Source organism: Pieris brassicae, chromosome 12 (genome assembly GCF_905147105.1).
Source record: "Pieris brassicae chromosome 12, ilPieBrab1.1, whole genome shotgun sequence".
Taxonomy (NCBI): Eukaryota; Metazoa; Arthropoda; class Insecta; order Lepidoptera; family Pieridae; genus Pieris; species Pieris brassicae.
Window position 1 is genome coordinate 2,473,742 of NC_059676.1, and position 15,218 is coordinate 2,488,959.

The 15,218-nt window shown below is 34.2% G+C and overlaps 1 non-coding gene across 1 annotated transcript; it reads right to left on the reverse strand.

The window, feature by feature from the left end:
• Nucleotides 1-2,727: 2,727 nt before the first annotated feature.
• Trnak-uuu lies at nucleotides 2,728-2,800 on the reverse strand. The gene has a single exon. It is a non-coding gene; the product is annotated as a tRNA-Lys (tRNA).
• Between the last annotated feature and the right edge of the window lie 12,418 nt (nucleotides 2,801-15,218).

Genomic DNA, 15,218 nt, shown 5'->3' on the forward strand with positions numbered 1-15,218 from the left:
ATAATATAATTTAATTGTTGACAAATCTAATAATTTTCCGTAACGAACTGAGACAAAAAAATAGTGCTATTTTTTCGCCCTCAATTATTTTTTGGCTAAATTATTAAATGTTAAGTACACTTAATTTAAAGTACATAAAGTACGTATTTCTGTAAACTTGATGTATACAAGCGTAGTGGAGCAGTGTTAGCCTTGTGGTTTCAGCGTGCGTCTCATCCCTGAGGTCATAGGTTCGATCCCCGGCTGTGCACCAATGGATTTTCTTTCTATGTGCGCATTTAACATTAGCTCGAACGGTGAAGGAAACCATCGTGAGGAAATCGGCTTGCCTTAGACCCAAAAAGTCGACGGCGTGCGTCAGGAACAGGAGGCTGATCACCTACTTGCCTATTAGAATAACAAATGATCATGAAACAGATACAGAAATCTGAGGCCAAGACCTAAAAGGTTGTAGCGCCATTGATTTATTATTTATTTTATTTATACAAGCGTAGTAATCTAGCAAACACGATTTCCTACAAATTTTTTCATCTTTCAATAAAACACTCACTTATCCCTTTTTATCACGATGTTAATATAATTTGACAGAAAGAGACGATGTGCTTTAGTTAAAAGAGTGCAATCTTTTTTTAAGTCAGCTATTTAACATGTTTGTATGTATGTACATTTTACCATAAATGCTCCTGAAAGTAATAACAAAGGATAACTTAAAATTCAAACAAAATCTTAGTAGATGTAATCTAATGTAGAAATTACGACCGCAAAAACGATACCATTTGTCACGATATATCATTGAAACACACCTGAACAGTAATAACAAAGAATGATTGTTACGTTTTTATTTCCTCTTCATTGTCGCATTTTATGTGTGTTTTGCTTTGATTTAAGGCGGGCAAAGTACTCTAACTAATGTTTGGTTTTATGCATTTTTAAAGGACCGCTGTATTTTCTGACGATATTCAGACGATATGTTCGGATTAATATCTGCAACTAAGTTTCATCACTGGGCGAGGTAAAACGAATTTCCAAGCGTATCACCTCGACGTCCGTCGTTTTACAATTCAGCGATTTTTATGACAGTTTTTACCGCGCACCTCCACTATGTGAAACCAGCTATCCACTGAAGTATTTCCGAATCAAATTCGACTTAGGATTCTCCAAGAAAAGAGCATACCAATTCTTAAAAAGCCGGGCATACTCGCGAGCTCTCTGGAACTAAGAGAGTCCATGGACACGTATAACTGAACACTAGTTTGACACTAGAATCTACGTGATGGTGGTACCAGAGAGCAATTATTAACAATTACTTAATTTAAAGATACCGCAGGTTCAGCTGGGGAAGGCAAAATAACAGATTATCACTGGAATGCATTGGCACCGGTTTCTGTTAGAAGGCGCACCGCAGAGTTAGACATTATTTATTAATTAGTTTAATTTATATAAATTTCTTTCTATTACGCTACCAGCTCAGAGACCCAAAGTGAGCCTTCACGGGCATCCGCTTGCCAATCACCCACTTGGAGCTTGCATGGACCACACTGGCCGGCCCAGAAAATTCATATAGATAACAACAACTACACTTATGAACATCAACAGAAAAAGATTAAATTGGCTCTAAATTTACGTTTACTAGCAGTTCGCAAATCAAGGGCGTAGAGCAGACAAGAAGAACTGGCAAGAAACTCTCCGCCATTCCTTTCTCTCAAATTAAAGGACAAACACTTGGACTGGAGGAGAATTGAAGCGTTAAAAAACGAATAAGCGTATAGTATTAAGAAAAGTTACATTATTCTAGCTGAAAAGAATTTTTTTAAAGTTTGTCGATGGTCCGAGTAAAATTATTGTATTAGTTATAAAAGTTCTCAACGATTTTATTTATAATGTTAGAATATTTTTATATGGATAGATAAATTGGGCATATTGTTCCGATGGCTTAGCTGAATCTAAAATTATTACCGGGCTCTCGCATATATGTAAAAATGTGCATGGAATTTGCGTTAGTTTTACGTTCTTGTATAATACATTTTACTATAAAGAGTTTGTTTATGTTTATTTATCTAAAATCTCAAAAACTAATCAAATATTCTTGTTTTGAATGTCGTGATCTAATTAGTGGAATTTAAATAAATAATTTACGAAAGTCGTATTAAGTTCTAATTCACCATATTTTGATAGCACGAGTCACGAATTCGTTGAAACCATTAAAAGTTTACTTACAAAATTTCAAGAATTCCCTTCAATTTCAAAAGGCCGTTCCTGACCTCACCATCGGGCCAGCTTGGAAGTAAGCCGGTTCAAACAAAAAGTCGAAATTGATTCAGACATCTTCAAGTAGTTGAGTCAGTAACATAAAAATGTAGTTTAGAACCTCCTTTTTGGAATTGTCTAAAAATATCGAATGGCTGAATATGGCTGGAATTTATAATTTACATGTATCTTTTGATTGGATACAAATATAAAATAAACACCACAGATAACTTATTTTGAACTATAGATAAGATATTTTAATATATTTTATTCATTCTTTGAAACTAAGGTTAACCGATATATTCATTACCATAATACTGCCTTAACGCTATTTACATTACAAATGACAACCTTGAAAAATATTCCGTTTAATTCTTGCAAGCTATTTCAAAATCGTTGTAGTAAATAATCATATTTAATTCGTATTTTAATAATTTAAAAAAAAAGTTTATTTTTAATTATTAAACTTAAAAAATTATACGCCCGAACAGGGACTTGAACCCTGGACCCTTGGATTAAAAGTCCAATGCTCTACCGACTGAGCTATCCGGGCTCTGTTAAATATGTTTTATTTATCAAAATGTATAGGAATTTGACCTTCAGCGCCACACACACACACTGACATAGTCAAGCAATCTTGTTGAAGTTTTATTTCTGTCGAATGAATATTTGTTTAATGGTAAGCTAACCAACTGTATAGACGCAGAAATGTGTTATAATTCCTAATTCATAACACTGAATCAAATTGTAATTGCTTAAATAAATGATCAATCTGTCTCTTTTTGTCACGGCATAAACATAATTTTATAAAGAGAGACAAAGGAGTACCTTATCTAAAACGGTGCTATAAGACTGACTTCTTGAGAATAACTAAAGAATCCGCCGAACTTTGTACCCAGTCCAGCCATAAGTTGTGTTACAAATGAAAATGTTTATAGTAGTAGGCTGTTTAAAGTACTTTGGTCTTCTACTTTCACAATTGTAATGTAAAAGATATTTTTGAATAAATGAGAAATTAAATTAAATAAACCTATGCTTAGGAAAATCGTAGGCTTCCTAAAAGATCCCACAAAGATTAAAATATTTCGCATAGAACAGCATCGAAATCTCAGATAACTTTAATTCCGTTTTATACCGACATCACTATTCCATTCATTTCAGCTTTTCATTACTGTATTTTATAGAGCTGAAATTTAATCTACTTTTTGTTGCAATAGCAGAAGAATTGAGGTAAAGGACGGAATAATGTTGATATAAGTAACCATAGACACATAACATATGGTATGTTTATGGTTGCTATCGGCTAATAACTGTCAAACAACGTCGAACCGTTATCTCGATTAAAGGACCGTATGTCCTACCACAGAAAAGATATATAAGCTTGGAAGGGAATTTTATTTCAGAGATGCAAAATCTATGAATCATATTGGATTGAGCATGCTCCATCCAGTATTGTCTTTTGTTAAAATAGCTTTTTCACATTAAGAAAAACACTTTTTGGACGGATTAAAGATATGTATTATTATTAAAACTTATAGTTATTTTTTAAGTTTTAGTCGATACCAACTTCGGGGCAATAAATACAGATAAAACAACTTTCTCTGCAGCTGTGATACTTTTGACGTTTAACACCTTTTGTCTTCAGTCACCCACGCACGCTGAAAAGCACGCGAAACGTCGGGGGCTTTTTTTTCAAATGTAGAATTATGTAAATAACTATAACTTTTAATAATTATACATAGCTTTAATCCGTCCAAAAAGTGTTTTTCTTAATGCTCCATCCATTTTACGCCATCGATATAGTATTATACCGACTTTCATAATAATCGAGCTTTATGAAATATCTAAGTATACATGAAAATATTAGACTATAAATAAAATTATCGTCGTAAAAGAAATATATATGGCAACATTTTTCATTAATAATACATACCTTTGATCAGCGCCTTGTCAAACGCTTGTCAAAACACGTCAATTTCTTCCCCCGATAGGTATTCCGTTGTTATTGGATTGCGAGAGACATTCCGTTTCAATAAAACCTCTTCGCTTCTTGTCTTAATAGTTATGAGCCTATTTTCTATTTCCTGTTATCATAATGTGATACTTGTATTTTTGTCTGTGTATAAAGCACGAAAAAAAACATCACGTACATGTCAGCAATATTTAAAACAATTTTATTACAAAATTATAAATTCTGTAAGTAAATTACTACAGTCTAGTAGGATAGTAGACAAACAGACATAATAATAGAAAATAAGAATCTTTAATTGGGACTAAATTTAATAAAGAATCCGCCGAACTTTGTACTGGTACCTACTGCGTCAATGTAGCGTAGGGTAATATACCCAGTCCAGCCATAAGTTGTGTTACAAATGAAAATGCATTTTTAATGAAGTAATGTAATGTTATTCAAATTTATACCAACATATTTGGCTATTATACAGGCTTTTAATATGTTTAGCCATCTAATCTATGGCTTTACGCAGTGTTTCTGAAACTTAATGTGGCCTTAGAGCAGGCCATGTCCTCTAAAACTGACCATAATTTGAAGTCTACATGATCCAATACTGTATCTTGATACACTTTGGCTGAAGGTTTCACTCCTTTTTCACAAAAATGCGACTCCTTGATAAGACACGCCCCACCAAACCATCACTGACGCAGGATGATGACCATGTTGTATCTTTCCAATCACTTGAGCAGCTTCTTTAGGACTTTAAGCGCATACTTTAGCATTTTGTTTATTCTAGTGTTCTTCAATCATGAACATTTTTTCATCGGTAATATTTCTGTGTTTTTCACCTGCGTATCGCGATAGGAGTTGATCGATCCCCTCCCTTTAATTCTAAAGATTGATTTAGGGCCTGTGTATCGACATTAAGCACCGAGCTTCATGTTTTATAATACGCGACACAGTCCTAGCGGCAGAAGAATTAGTCAACCCATGTACTCCTGAAATGCGTATCTGTACCTTTCCGATGAACAAAAATCCTCGGTGAAGCATGCAAAGTGGTCAGGAAATTTCTGAGTATCTGGAAGAAGCTAGGCTGGCTTAATTAGGACTTAACGCACAGCCAACCACAAGGGCGTCCAAGTACGGAAACTACACTATACTATCCATTAGCTGTTATCAATTATGGGAATCCTTGCTTGTTTTACCTCCTATAAAAATCTTGAGTAATGATTACAAAATCCCTTTACTCATGCTTCAATTTTTCGTTAAGCTCCACTGAATGTATTCATTATGGAATTTGAAATATATCGATATTGTTCAAGTGGATTATGGCTTTAATATCCCGAGGGATTTAACTGAATTCTCTCTATCCGTATTACATCTCTTATTCTATTTCGCTATGGATTTGCAAATGCAATCCAATAAACTGGACTGCGCTACACATGCGACATAAGATTAATTCCGATGCTCATAAAATTCAATTATTCTATAGAGACGTGCGAGGTTCTTACTACAAATCAGTTCAGTTTCAAATATTTCATCATGTGTGAAGATGAGAGTGTGTCCTTAAGCCGATCACCAAGTATTTTATAATCAAAAGGACTATATGGTTTACATGCCGCTATTATACATACTTTATGATATGTTACATACTATCTAGTTTTATCTTTCTTTATTAATGTGTTAATTTTTTCGTTACCGTACTAGTTTTATCATTGCACATACAGATATTTCATTGGTGTATTTATTGCCCAACCGGGGTTAACCGGCCCTCATAATATTAAAATTGAGCTGTCACTTGATATTGATAAACTCAAATTTATAAAATTAATTAATGAACGAAATCTTGAATACTGGGATGACATATATAAATATTTTTCAAAGGGTCTTGTGATTATAGTTTTTATTGAATTAGAGAACACAACTGCAGTAATAAAAGTATGAAGTACACTGGTTACAGAAAAAATACATATGTAGTCGAGTCGGGTCGTTAAAGAAGTTTTTGTTGACGTTACTCGTTCTGAGTGTTGTAAAAAACAGTCAAAACTCTAACCATAAATAAATTGATCGTATATAATTCGTGTTATCAAGACCATCGCATTATCCATACATTCAAATCGTTCAATATTCATGAACTAACTTAAACTCGCCGTACTGCGTTTAAAACGGCTATTACTATAATGGAATCAGTGTTTGTCTATTACGAGATCGCAACTATGGTAACCGGAATTACAGCAACAAACTAGCCATGTTGTGGTTTCAGCAATTTGTTAACACGTTGATAACTATTTTATACACATTCCCTAGATACTTGACGTAGAAACAAGATATTTACCGATACACCTAAAAAGTCTGTCATTGAATGTATCGCGTATTCAGACTCGATTTTGAATTGGTATAAGACTTTTAATATCAAGAGCAGTGTTGGCCTAGTGGCGTCAGCGTGTGTCTCTCATAATTAAGATCGTAGGTTCGATCTCCGCCCAACAGACTTTATGTCTATCTGCACAGTTAACATTCGCTCGAACGGTAAAGGAAAACATCCTGAGGAAACCGCATTACCTTAGAACCAAGGAGGTTGATCACCTATTTGCCTTTTAGACTAGACAAGTGATCATGAAACGGATTTAAAAATCTGAGGCCCAGACCTAAATAGGTTGTAGCGTCACTGGTTTTATAACTTTTACTTTTAATGACATTATGTAAATTGTCTATAGTCAACGTATTAAAGGGGGCAGAGGCCTTGTCGTTTTCTCGTCCATATCACAATGGTCTAGTGGCCATTATCATATCGGGATACCGATCCTAACTAGGCTGAACTATTTACTAATTTACTAATGCAGTTTCGAGCGGTGTTGTTTACGTGTTAAGTTTAAAATAAAGAAAAACTGTCATCAATAAAATAAAACTTATCTAAATAAAATATTTGCAATACAAATACGTATTTAAAAGCAATTCCTGCTAAGAAATTGAAATCACAATATAAAGAGGACTACAGATAGCTATTTGCATTTTACAGAATTATACCTATACAAGAGAAAGTGCAGCAAGGATCATTGAATGGAAACTAATTTACAGAAAATTATCTAAAAACAATTAAAACTCACTATCATTTCAAATTCTTAAAAGGCCGGCAACACACTCGCGAGCCCTCTGGCATTGAGGGTGTCCATGGGCGGCGGTATCACTTAACATCAGATGAGCCTCTTGCCCGTATGCCCTCTGTTTTATAAAAAATACATTATGCAACATGTGGAAAACTAAAAAACGCATAACTATTATACAAATACAATAATCTGTATTGAAAAAAATAGATTACAATTTTAATAAACTGGCTACCAGTACTTCTTGCTGATATAACAAGAAATAATATTAAATTTAAACTAAAAAAATATTATATAAATCAAACAATTATAAATTATGCATAACAAAAAATTATACTAATCGAACATCATCTTGATTCAATTCTCATTCGAATACAGGATACAACCTGTATACGAATGCGAATTCTCGTTGAAAACAGGTTTCTTGCATCAGCAATTTATGGAGCGTCGATGTTTCAAGGTGTCGCGCAATTTAATGACTATATTGTTGTGGTGTGTATCTCTGTGGCCTTAGTGTATAAGTTAATTATTTAAATCTGTTCGACATCCTAATAGAAAAACTATATCCAGTTTGTGTTTCCACCACACTTATAAACTTCGTTTTTTTGTTTCAGATTATGTATACAATAAATTAAATAAAAACATTAATGTCTATTGTTGCATTAACACGGTTTTGAATAGGTACAATTTGGTAAATAACTTATTTGTCACGCTGTTTGAACTAAATTGATCATTAATCAGTCTGTATTAAATTTTGTAATTTTTTATACTGTATTACGCGTTTATATGATTCTCGTATATATGCGAAGTAAATCTGTTGCCATATTTAGAGGTTTGCAGAAAGTAGGTTAGGAAATTTTAGAAGAAGCGCATCCCACTAAACAGTTTAAAGTGCACATGTAGCAATTTACATCCGGTACATAGATTTCACAGGAACTTTAAACATTTCGCTTTAAATCCCCTTAAACCTCTTCCTTAAAACTTTTGGTTATTTTATTTCGCAATAAATTTAGTGAATGCACGCTATCTATCCAGGTCTGTTGCTAATTAGTAATTACCTTAGCCGCCATTTACCTAAGCATAACCACGCGATTCAACAATAAGCCACAGTATTCCGCTTAATCTACTCAAACAGAACTGACAGTATAATCATTGTTATTACTAACATTACATTACAAATGCTAAATACATTTGACAATTAGGCGCTGTTAACCAAATGATTTTTGGGGTTGCGATATCAATAGTTAAAGGCTTATAGGCAAGTTTTTATCCATTTTATAAGGATCTTTTGTCAACAATAAATAGGACTTGGCTGTTGGGATCTCTAGGCCGCGTTTGTATGTTGAAATGCGATAAAGTTAAAAACTGCACAACAGACAAAGAACTTTTTACGGTTTTCACTAATTATATGATTTATGGTTTGGGTATAGTATGTTTGTATTTATGTATACATTTGGGTGGTTATGGGTTGTATTTAAAATACATAAAAACAATGGCGAGGCGGCTAGCTGCGGACGGAATAGAAAGGAATAAACGAAAAAAGAGTTTCAGTAAAAAAATTATTGCCATATCTTGTCTTTTGTTTAAAAGGATAACAAAATGTAGTACCTGTGACTATGTAAGTTATAACTATACATGTAAATTATTATAAATATAATACGAAATTCCATCCGTATCACCTCGACGTCCGTCGTTCCACAACTCTAAGTAGAACCCGCAGCCCACTGAAGTCTGGCAACTCGGGGGCCTTCCGGCATTAAGAGTGTCAATGGTCGGCGTTAACACTTAACATTAGGTGAGCCTCCTGCCAAACGGGAACCTGTCATCTGTAAAACACATAAATTCTATCAAGAAGTATTCATAGCAAAGTGATTAACCCGAGTCATTGTTTTCGGGGGTAATTTTATTGAGTAAGTTTTACTGCGAAACACGAATCTAGTTGTTCGATATGCTGAATATACTGAATGATAAAGAACGTCTCAATGCAAGAAAGTCTCTCGAACAAATAAATTGAACACGCATGAAAACTTAAATAGGCGACGGAACATGGAACGTAAAACTTCAGATTTTTCGTTTTATTCTAAAGTTTATTCTATTACAGAATCGAATATAAGTTATCGTGTAACAATGTTGGCTGCACTCCCCGGGGCGTTACACTACGATGCAAACGTATTTCAATCCTTAAGACCACCTGACTTATACAACTTTCTGAATCAATTTAAAATCCACGAACTTGCTTATTTTCGTCTTCATAGAATGTTTCTTGAAAATTTCGCTTCAAGTCCCGAGAGACAATAAAACACATTATATTCAATTTAAATATACAAGAATTTTTCGATATTTTAATATTTTGGATGTTATGTTCTATGAGAGTTTTAGTGCGTACAGTGCTTTTGTTTTATGGTCGAATCGATATGAGATATATTTTACGCTTGTATTTTGGGAATTTGGAAATTAAAATGTATATTTTAATTTAAAAAAACAACTTACAAGAGCGGGTTGCCGATCAATAATGAAAACAATCCTATACACGCAGTTTTAACCTTGTGGAGAAGTACCTACCTATATTTGTTCCCACCTTTATAATTACATTGTATTGAAGCTATATTTGTGTATTTTTATGCAGTTTTGCTTGAATATTTGATATCCACCTAAAATAGACACCTTAACGAATAACATATCTTAATTATAAATAAATTCATGAAATAATTATTATTTTATTTTATTTTACTAAAGCCTTAGGAGAACGAGGCGAAGGCAGAAACATCTGGTATGTTTCATCCCATCTGTAATAACGTGTGGCAGACAGGAATTTGGCCCTCGGAATGGACACACATCATATTCTACATATACACACACCAGTAAGGCTCAACGAAGAAATGTAACAATTACCGCCTCATTGCTCTGATATCACACGATAGCAAAATATAGCGCCTCAAAACCTACCTTTTTAAAAAGATCGCTCCGGAACAAGGCGGTTTTGTGAAGGGGTAAGGCACTCGGGTCAAATTCTCTTTTTACGACAGATCGTGGAGAAGTCAAGAGAATTTAATAAGCCCATGATCACTTGCTTTGTAGATTTCTCCAATGCATTCGACTCATGAGATGGCCGGCGTTGTGGAAGACCCTGATAGGCACACCAAAACCTCTTGTGCACCTATTAAGGCGGCTTTATGAAGAAGGCACAGCTTCAGTGCGCACAGATGATGTCCTATCAGGTGATTTTCATCCTAGTGCCGCAGTACGCCAGGGGTGCATAATATCACCGCTCTTATTCAACGTGTACACAGAGCACAATTGGTAGATACCGGATGCCAGTTCGCAACACTTTGAAGACCTTCTGTCAAGGATGGAACGAGTGAACCGTGAGCTTGGACTTAAGATAAATCTTAGCAAAACTAAGGTAATGATTGCTGACCGTGCCAGAAATAATTCGCCTCAAGTTACTCAAATCGCGAAATGCAACGTGGTCCTATCTTATTTTTATCTTGGGGCTCAGATTTCAAGCAATGGAGTATGAATCGATGAGGTCAAACGACGTATGGGCATGAGAAGAACGGCTAGGGACAAGATGCAAAAAATATGGAGAAACAGGAATATAACAAAAGCCACGAAGACCAAGCTCGTGAAGACACTTATATTCCCCATATTTCTGTACGCGGCGCAACGTGGACATGTGGTGCTGGACAAGAATGCTTCTGGTTTCGTGGACCGAGTTTCGTACAAACGTCTCGATACTATAAGAACTCGGTAGTAAGCAGCGTCTATTTTTAACAGTACAATCTCGCATCCTTATATTTTTCGGACACGTATGGGCGAGGCGTTCAGCCCATAGAACGCCTTGTCGTCCAAGGGAAGGTGGAAGGCACTAGACCACATGGAAGGTCACCTCCGCGTTGGACTGACCAGATCAAGTCTGCCTTAGGAGGTTCATTCAATGAGTGTAGCAGGATGACCTCTAATAGGCAACGATGGCGAAATGTCGTGAAGCTCATCACATCTGTCGTACATAACGATCACGACCGCTCTGTCAAGAGTGTACCGGATAAGAAGAAGAAGTTATTGTACTAATAGTAGGGGAGCCCACGATTCCAAATAGGGATTTACCTTAGCGTCATAGAAACTTAGATAATTATAAGAAAAAAATGTTATATAATGCCTTTTCATCGGTGGAGAGAGCGGCTATAGATTTTTTTAAATGTAAAAAAACCGTGCCCTGGACATACTCGAGTGCGTCAGATATTAAAAGCATCCATGTCCTACGTATTTTTGTGTAACGAAGTGTTAATAAAATAAAATATTTTTTTAATAATATACGTTAATCTAATTGTTTGGATGATACAGGTAGTACGTAAGGCTTGAAAATGAATAAAAAATATTTTATATAATATAATGTTAGCATATGACTCGCGTATGTCAAAAAACATATATTTTGACACAAAACACACTTTATCTTACCCTATATAGCTTACTGATTCAACTAATATAAAACTGCAAATCTACAATTATTCGTCGCGTCGAATAAATTTTAGGTTGTCGGAAAAAAATTACCGTATAAAAAGTTGTATGAACTTTTTAGCTTAGCGTTCATTTGAATTCAGGTCTCGTGACGTGATATAACGTATGGCATTCCTAAATTAAAAATGGCAATACCACAGAAGCAGAGATTAACTAGGTATTGGAAAATGTAGATCGTGTATATCTGTACTCCCTGTGCCTTATACAACCAGATCAAAGAATAAAAAATATGTTTAAACTATGAAGTGACGTCCATACAAGTTTACAGATCATATAAAACGACAAGCTGTTTTAAATGACAACAAATGAACCGATTAATAAGTTTTAAGAAACCTTCATCTTCATAATAAATAATTATATTTAAGGTCGAGACTAAAACAAATATCCCTTACATTGTTGCCATATTTCATAGATATCTGGAATATATATACAGATAAACCTGCTTAGTACATTTAAAACTAAGCAATAAAAATATTTGGCGGAATTATCCTCACTAGGTAATAATTTATCGACTTCGATTTGGATTCTCTATAGTATATTTAAAACTTCTATGTTTTTGTCACATAAGATTTTTTAAATCCAAATTAAAATAGTCAAAATATTGTATAAGACGAAAAGTTTGCACAACCAACAACGTGGTCTGTAACGATATTAAACAATTCAAAACAAAAACAATCTACTTTAAAAGTGCACATTAACGCATCATTACTAACAAATGTATATAAAATAATCGTAATATTACTATTAAATCACATTAAAGTGTTATATTAGATGTAACAAACGCGGAAATAAAACACAATACAGCCGCTAGTCTAGAATACATCATGCGACAATATATGTCATGACAAAGGGAATTTTGAAGATCTGCCAAGTCGTCGATGGCTGGCTTTTCGCAATAAAAATTGTCATCTCCAATACACTTTTGCTGCCATAAGTTTCATTGTCTTCAGTTCATTAATTCGGAGCCCGTTTAATACGGGCTCCAAACAGTGCCACAATAACAGCTAATACACACTTATCGTTGATAGAGTAGTGGAGTCTGATGTAGTTTACGTTATAGCCTTTCGAAGATAAAGAAGTTGTCTTTTGTTAACATGGCTTTTACACATTAAGAAAACACTTTTTAAACGGATTGAAGCTATGTATTCGCGTGCTTTACAGCGTGCGTGGTCACGGTGACGCACGCGAATCGTTGGAAAAAAATTAATTTAAAATTATATAAATAATTATAAGTTTATAATAATAATACATAGCTTCAATCCGTTTAAAAAGTGTTTTCTTAATATGTAAAAGCCATGTTAACACTTGATATAGTAAACCATTGTGTGGACCCAGCTGCCCACTGAAGTACTTCCATACCAATTCGAAAAGGAGATCAGAACCAAGCCGGTAGCGCGCTTGCAAGCCTTCTAGGCACTCACACTGAGTGTCCAGAAGACTCATCTGATGTTAAGTGATACGGTTGACCATGGACCTCTCAATGCAAGAGGGCTCGGGAGTGTAAAGAGATTTACTTGTCCATCTGGACACAAACATTCAGAGTGGAAACTTACGATAAGTGTGACTCATATATGTCAAAAATAAAACTGATACACGCAAGTTCTACTTAACATATCATGACTAAATCTAAATCAAATTTATGATTTAGGACCTTTTTAGTATGTAAATAACGTATTACATTTGACACACAAGATTCGAATTTACCACAAATTGTCGCTTTCCAAACTTATCCCCAGAGCGAGCTACGAACCGCTTCGCCTACCTCAATCGGAACGCCACAGAGGGTTGTTGGCTTATTGCCGGATATTGATTATATTTGTTGTTAATACGTGTATATAATGAAATACATATAGATATTGCAGAACAGCGTAGGAATTTTATTTTTTTCACGAAAATTTTTTTACCTTACTTTTACTTCACATACAAAACGTATAATGTAAATAACATAAAAAATCTGGAACATAAGTAATAAAATATATTTTTAAATACTTTTGAATTAAATAGTTATAAAGCCTATTTACTTATATTACAAGCAAGGCCTTTGTCAATATCTTCGTGGCTTTCCGCCGCGTCTTCAAACAGAATATCATCTTATCTTCGCCTAGAGTTGTTTATCTATACTTGATGGATATAGTCTTTGATCTCATTTTCCAACGAACAAATTTAAATTTGAAACAATAATCAACAACAAACCTGTGATAAGGTTATGTATTTGGAAACTAGCTTCATAAGTTTATCTTGATATAAAAAATAAGCCATAAAGGTATTTTATTTATACGGTAAGCTTCACGTATCTTTTACTATATGCTTTCTCCCTGGCATTGCCTGATAATAGCTATGAAAGCTCCCGCACAGGCGATTTAACTCAATCTGATGTTGACTCACATTGAAAATTCATTAGCCCTTCGTTATTAATTTTACGCTCGTTGAAATCATTTTTGGGTAATTCGGATACAAACATTTAGTTATCGAACTATTACTATATTTACCATAGAGATAGGTTTTTCTGCTTACTAAATAACTTATTCTGAAGAAACCTTAGTAGCAAACCAACGCACTATTATTCGAGGAAAGTTAAATAATCTTAAATTTAGAACACACAAAATTAGGCGAAAAATATTTGTACCCTATAGATTATTATAGACCGCGGCTGATACTCCTAAACTTATTTCATCAATAACAGCGCTGCCATAAATTACAACGCCATAGAGAAAATATCGTTTGACAGCTCTTGACAGTCCTTCCTTATTCTTGAAATATTTATATTTCATGTCTATGGAGGCTTTTTAACAGCTTAATAAAAATATGAATGTTCTCATACCCACAACTATTTTATTCGAAACACAATCTCACGTAAACATTAGCAATAATCACTCAACGAAATTCCCTCGGCGGTTGTTACCAAGAATAACAAAAGAACGTAACAACTTAAACTCTTTTCAATCGATGTTTCGTCGTTTCCTACAGTCATTTGTTTCTGTCCAACTCGAAAGAAAATAAAAGTGGAAACTTATTTCTCGTTGAATACATTATTTAGGTTTCCATTCAGGTACACTATATCAAAGTCGGTGTAAATAATGTACTCGTATGTCTGCTATTCATTGCGAAAGTCGAATCGACGTAAGAGAAATTTAATTGTCGGATTCATGAAACGAAATTAGCGGCAGATTTAAAATGTTTAATACTAACATCGTACTTAATGCGCAATTTTTTATATCTTTTACTTGTTTGAGTTGTGTTTCATTTTAGTTATTATATATTATCCGTAACTTCGCTCTTCTTGCGCTTTGTCGTATTTTTTTTCGTTATATAACCAAGATGAGCGCAATTCACCTATAAGGCATACATATATTTCAGTTTACACTTACAATATTTTTCAATACAGTGACGATAAA